This window comes from Cupressus sempervirens, chromosome 11, assembly GCF_028749045.1.
Source record: "Cupressus sempervirens isolate cs-2001-9-10 chromosome 11, ASM2874904v1, whole genome shotgun sequence".
In the NCBI taxonomy this organism is placed as follows: Eukaryota; Viridiplantae; Streptophyta; class Pinopsida; order Cupressales; family Cupressaceae; genus Cupressus; species Cupressus sempervirens.
The window spans coordinates 431,597,311-431,604,700 of record NC_143128.1 but is presented as its reverse complement, the minus strand read 5'-3'; positions in this window follow the sequence as shown (position 1 = coordinate 431,604,700).

The following is a 7,390-nucleotide window of genomic DNA, read 5'->3' as shown; positions in this document are numbered from 1 at the left end:
ATGGCATAGCCTCAACCCATTTGGTGAAATACTCAATTGCTGTGATGATGAACTTGTGGTCACTAGACGAATTTGGATGAATTTTGCCTACCAAGTCAAAAGCCCATTGTTGAAATGACCAATATGTCACAGAGGGAATCAACTCATGACCAGGAGCATGAATCAAATTACCATGAAGTTGACATTTCTTATAGGATTTAGCATAACAAACATCATCATCTTGCATGGTTGGCCAATAATAACCCGCCCTAAGCAATTTTGGATCAAGTGCAAGGCCATTAGAATGTGCTCCACAAATGTCATCATGCACTTTGGCTAGTGCCTTTTTAGACTCTTCTAGGTCTAAATGCCTAAGAAATGTTTCATCTAAACTATTTCTATATAAGTCACCAAAGACCGAAGTGTAATGTGAAGCATTGCAGAGGAGTTGGCATTTTTGGTTGCGCGTGACGGTTTCAAGAATAACCTGATCACATAGGTAAGAGAAGATAGTAGCATAGCAGGAGGAATGATGACCTGCAATAGTGAAGATCACATGGTTATCTAAGAAATCATAGGCAGGATGACATAATTCTTCCACTAGGAACTCAAATTGTGATTCATGTTCTTACAATTGGAGGATAGATGCTAGATTGGCCATAACATTGGCAGCCTTGTTTTCTGCTCTAGGAATTTGCTAAATATCACAAAAGTGAAATAGTTTGTTAGAGAATTAATAAACTTCTTGTAGGGTATCAACTTGTCATCCTTTGTTTAATATTCATTGTTCACTTGATTTATAACAAGTTGGAAATTTCCATAGATGTGCAATTTAGTGATTCTCCATTCAAGTACCATTCTGATCCCATTTGTTAATAATGCCTTATATTCTACAATGTTATTTTTGCAAGGGAATATGATCTTGTAGGATTTTGGGATTGTATAGACATGAAGGGAAATATAAAAGGCACCTTCTCTAGCCCCATTCTGTGTATGAGAACCATCAAAGAACATTTTCCAAGTTCTCTTAGTCATTTGCATAACTAAGGCTTTTGGAAACTCAATTTGCATAGGTGTTGTATCCTCTAGTGAAAAATAAGCCAATTGGTTAGCTATGACCTGCCCCTTAATAGCTTTATGTTTGACATACTAAATGTCAAATTCTAAAAGAATCATCATCCATTCAGCCAGATAGTTGGTAAGTGCAACTTTTTCCAACAAGTATTTTGAGGGATCAATTTTAGCAGTTATGTAAACTGTATGTGCCAGCATGTAATGTTTGAGTTTTTTGGAAGCAAAGACCACTGCCAAGAAAGCTCTCTCATTATTTCTATATTTCTTATTATAAGCCACCAAAGTGTGACTGATGTAGTATATGTCACGTTCTTTTCCAACGTCATCACTCTGTGCCAATAATGCTCTTAGAGAGGAAGTTATAGCTAAGATGTAAAAAATAAAAGGTTTTCCTAGTATGAGTGGCATTAATATAGGAGGTTTTAGACAAGTACCCTTTGATTTGGTCTAGAATTTGTTGGTAATCTTGAAACCAAATATGAGTAGATCCTTAATGCAAATTCTTGTTAAAAGATTGAGCTTTATCAGCCAATTGAGAAATGAATCTTATAATGGATTGCAAACATCATTGCAAACTTCTAAGTTGGTTGATATTTCTTGGAGGAGGCATTTCTATGATTGCTTGTACCTTTTTAGGATCAACCTCAATGCCTTTTGTTGATATAATGTGTCCTAGCAATTTTTTAGATGTGATACCAAAGAAACACTTCTTTTGGATTTACCCTAAGTTGAAATTGTTCTATACGGTCCAAGATCAAACTAAGGTTATCAAGATGTGTGTCTTATTTTTTAGATTTTGCTAGGGTTTCATCAACATAATCTTCCATATTTTTATGCATCATATCGTGGAAAATGGTGGTCATTTCTCATTGATATGCAGTTCCAACATTTTTGAGCCCAAAGGGCATGACATTCTAGCAGAAGGTTCCCTAGGCACATGTAAAGGTTGTCTTTTATTGATCAGCTAGAGCAATCTTAATTTGGTTATACCTGAAAAAGCCATCCATTTGGAAGTACATTTCATAACCCATCATCATATCCTCTGTCATGTCTATGTTTAGTAGTGGAAATTCATCCTTAGGGGATGCTTTTTTTAGATCTCAAAAATTAGTACAAACTTGACTGGATTTATCATATTTAGACACAAGTACAATGTTAGAAATCTAGTTTGCATAATCAATAGATCTGATAAAGTTTGCACTCAAGAGTTTTTCCAACTCTGCTTTGACCAAGAGGGCTACATGTGGATGCATCTTTCTCAATTTTTGTTTAAAGGTTTTACACCAAGAGAGATAGATAAATGATGTATGATAAGATCTATATCAAGTCCTGGCATATCTAGGTACATCCATGCAAAATTGGTCTTCTTGTCTTGAAATAATTTGGCAAAACTCTCCTCTTCTTCAGTTGACAATGATTGAGGGACATGGATAATTTTAGGAGATTCCTCTATCTCCAAGTTGATAGGCTATGTAGGTTTAATGTGAACCAAAGATTTATCATAAAAATAGCTTGGTAGACTACCAAGTACCTTGTTTTTAGGTGCCTCATGGAGGTTTTCACCATTGGATACATATTTATTTTTACTATTTTTAGGTTTAGATACCACTACAAAGTGGTTTTTTCCATCTAACTGCTTGATTTTTTTTTAATGTTATGACTGAGGTACTTGATATTTGATTTCATCATGTTAAGCATGGATTCATTGTCATAAGAAGTGATAATTTTAATGGTGTTGAGGTAGCAAGTGATCTCATAGTCATTTTGATGCAAGAGCATCTAGAGGTATAAGGGTAATCTTGTGTCACCCAAAAAAATGTACTTAGACTTAGTTTATGTTTCATGTGTTCTCATTTCTAGATACCCATTTGGGTCAAATAAAGGTTCCAACTCTCACAGTTCCACTATCAGTGTTTTGGGTTAGAGTTTTTAATCACCTTGGGATACATGTAAATGTTGAAAAAATAGGAGTATGTAATTGAGCCACCATTTTGGTGAAATAGAAGGTGTAAATTGGTTGGAAGATTTTAATTATAATTTAGAGCATTCAAAAAAAAGAATCAGGTCAAAAGGCCCCATGGTTTGAAAGTTGTTGCAATTTTTTAGTTTTTGGAGACCTCCTAAGAATGCTTCAAAGTCAGGTTAGGGGCATTAAATGACCTCAAATAGGGCCAAAAAAGGGGGATGAGATAAGATGGTCCACAAGTCTATAGAGCACTTTGAGAGATTTTCAAAAATGTAAACGGTTCGTCAATCGGAGCTATGGTTCAAAAGTTATGCCTCCCAGAAGTTCGGTTACCATTTCTAGATTCTTCTAATTTTTTGCCAACTTCTAATGCGACTTCTAGAGCCTTCTATTTAGTTGGTGGATGCCAACTAGCACTTTCTAGAATTTATTCCTAATCCTTAACCCTCCAAGGTCTATTTAAGAACATTTTTGGCATTGTAAAAGGTAGTTCGGAGTGGAGTTTGAGAGAAGGTACTGGGAGAAGAATTTATCTCCAGATTTATGCTATTGTAAGCCCATAGGGCATGTTTTGGAGTCTGTTTCTCTACACTGAGTGTACTAGCATATTTTCATAGTCAATAAAATTTTCCCTTTCTTGTTGGGTCCATTCTATGCTTCCGTTGTGTCTCCATCAAGTGGTATCAGAGCGTACCTCCATCACATTTTGAAAAAAATGGTATTTTGGGTATTTGATGTTGAACCAACTAATCTATGAGATTAGGGTGAAGCAAGGAGAGAGATGTGGAAGTGTCAAGGTTTTTAATATGAAAAGAGTCATCTCTAGTGACATGCAAAGTTGATCCTATAGTGAACATTGCAATTGCAAAGGAATCCAATGTGGAATAGACCTTAAGGGACCAACATAATCCATTAAAGCAATTTGTGAGCCAAAATTATCTGACCCTATACTAGACTCATTGACTACATTCAATTGGGTTACATAGGTGTGAATGACATCCACCCCTAATTCATAATGGGCCTTTCTATTCATATTTGTGAGAGTCTATACTCTAATCTCTAGAAATTAACTGAGCAATGTTTAATCCTTCCTATATTTATGTCTTCATGGTTGGATTCATTTTGTTCCTACTATTGAGAAGTGGAAGCTTTATCATCATTGTGGGTAGTTAGTGTTTCTTCTCCCCAAAAGAGAGAGATGAGAGAAATTAAATCCTCATCTTGCAAAGTGGCAACAACAAAGTGAGGATCAATATCCTCTAATTTTCTAGATGTTGAGCTGTCATTTTGCACGATGCTAAACAGTAGGAATTCTTATGAACTCCTCTCTTGAAAAGTTGATTTTGTGAATCGACTCCAAGGTTTCAGGCGATATTGCAACCTACTAGAATCTGCTTAGTTGAAGATAAATGTGAATTTTTATGAGGAGGCCTTTTTTGGTTTGTTTTGATTTTGGATGAAGTGAAGGATCTGCACACTGTTTCAAAAATAATTCTAAAATAGAACCATGTTTTTGTATTTTATGTTTTTTTTATGAATACAATCTAACTGTGTAGCTAGTATGAAATTGTATTCTACTAAGGGGTTAATAAAGAAAATAACAAGAACTTAAAAAAAATAACATGAAATTCAAAGCAAATAACGTGAAATTGAAATCCTAACAAACATAAGCTATAGAAAATAACACGTTTGTGAGTTAAGCTTTCGAAGAGATTAGTAAGTAACCAATGAAAGTAGGAGCATCGCTTCCTCAATTCCATTGATGTAATCATCAGTGAGAAACTTTAATGATCATATGATATTTCACTCTTCATCAAATTACAAGGCCACAAAAAGTATGCTCATTCAAGATAGAGAGTTATGTAGGCATAATTAGATGATTTCTTCTCAAGCTTATTACATCAGTAGAATTTCTAAATCCGTAGCAAACACCAAAACTGAAAGATCACACAACTAGAAACAATGCAATAAACCTTTGGCTCAATCACAATCTCATGAAAAAAATTCACAAAACAATGACACATTTAGGAAAGAATGACTACACTCCAAATGCAAGCACCAAAAGCATAATTTTATTGCTTAATAATGACGGCCTTGATTACATATTACAATAGGGTATTTATAAGAAATTGTCTCATCAATTTGTGTTGAGAGTGAGAGATATTCTTCATGCAATCAAATGCTTTTTAATCAACAAAATAAATTAATTATATACAAACTACAATCTAACTAGTGCTAAGTAGGACTCCATCCATATTTTATTCATTAATTGGATGCATGATCCTTTACTTGTTTAAAACAAAGAAATTATGAGAGAAGAAAGAATGAGAAAGCTTCGAGTTGAAGTGGAAGTGTCTAGAAGTGCCAATAATAGAAGCTAATCCTTCATAGGGCATTTGTAGGAGTTAAACTATCATCAAAATGTGTTTTTGATGCATGAAAATCTTTATTTTTGGAATTAATAGTTAACTGTTGCAAAAAATTTTCCAAAAATGTGCACCTGCGGACCTATGGACCTACACACCTCAAAATGCTTCAAAATCTCAAAAATTTACAGAGTGTCAAAATTGAAATTCTGGCATCTGGGTTTTGTTCTTCTTCATCCCAAAGCTATGTTTGGATGTTTGCCCTTGAATTTCTCTATAATCTTAGTAATTTTGGCTGCATCTAGTAAATCCAAAGCCTAATATTTTTCCTTGACCTTTTGTCTATAATTGTCTACTCAATTCAAGTGTCAACAAAATCCTCAAGTTTGGTATCCAATTCTAACAATGCTTCTTTAATTCTGAAGGCTTGTTGGATGTTCTCATCATCAAAAACTTCCACAAAAATATTCCTAAAATTCTCTACTACTACCTCAATAGGCAACAATTTATCTCATTCCTCATCTTCAAAAATATCCAAGCACACATCACTATAATTTTTCTCTACTTTCAAAATTTTCTCTTGGGATTGGTCCTTGAGCCGATGAATCTCCTCATGTAATGTTTCTATTACTTTATTACTATCTGCTATTTTCTCTATCTAGTCATCAATCATATCTAATTCTTCTCCCATACATACATCAATCAAAACCTGGTACCTTTGCCATTTTATGGCTTGTAGAGTTCATAAATCCTTACTCCAGGCTCATACTTCATCCATAATATCGAAGTCCTACTTCAAAATTGCTATGATCTTATTTACATTCTCCTGCATAGCATGTAGTAACTTCAAATTTCTCATGATAATCAAAACACCTTTCTCCTCAAAATTTTCCCACCATTGTTGATAGGCTTTCAAAAATGGGTCTAGCTACACACATCCTCCTTCTCTGAGTATAGTATTCAAAGTCTACTAAGGGCACTTAGAATCTAGAGGTCTAACCACTTTAGCTAAATATCCCTTTAGGATCTTGACTTGCCTTTGAAGTGTTTGGAATTCGACCTCATCCTGTCCCATGCTCTTTAAGACTTCTTTTATCCCCATGATCAACATTAATCAAGAAGTATCCCATGTAGGTCTCCCAAGCATGGTCTCTCTGAACTAATAATCCTTGGGACCAAGGCTTTCTACATCTATGTCTTCAGGAGGAATGACCACTTGTGCAAACAATTCCTGGTTTTGTGTACTGGTGACAAACACTAATGGTATTGCCTCATGTGTTAGGGGCTTAGTTTTATTCAAAATCTCCACAATCTAAAAAATGTCTTCCTCTAAAGCACAAAATTTAGGTCTAATAGTCCTTATTACTTCCTTTTGGAGCCACCTTGGGATGCACTCATCTACCTTCTTCTTGAGGATGAAGGGGTGTGTTCTACTACCTCCTTCCCCTTATCACTCCTCCTCAAAGTTGTTTCCCTTTGTGAGGGTTCTTCTTTTGCAACCTCCATTTGAGCAGACCCTGTATCCTTCTCCTTAGTGTCTTGGGAAGGTGGTTGAGAATATTCCACCATTTGTCCCTCCTTTGACACTTCATCGGTCACCATTTGTTCTAGTTCCTCCTACTGTGATGGTTCCTTTTGAACCTACTCTTCTCCCAAACTCTAAGGTGGAGTAACTGAGATACTATCTACCCCTGTGACTTGTGGTGGAGATAGGCGAGTAAGATTAGGACCCTGTGCATCTGGCAGCATCTATGTTCAGTCTTCTTGTTGAGGTTCACCTCTAGGGGTGTCCTTGATCTTATCCCTAATTAAATCTAAGGACATAAAATCAAAATTTGACATTATGAAAATGTCATTACCCTCTTCACTTTGCTCATCCACCCACACTTCATCTTTTGAAGAAGAGAGTCCTAAGGGTTTTGCTTGAGTGGATGGTGAGGTGCCCATGGCACTCTTTTTCCCTTGTAGCTTAGTGGCTTTTTCTAGTCGAGTTCTTCCTTGTGGG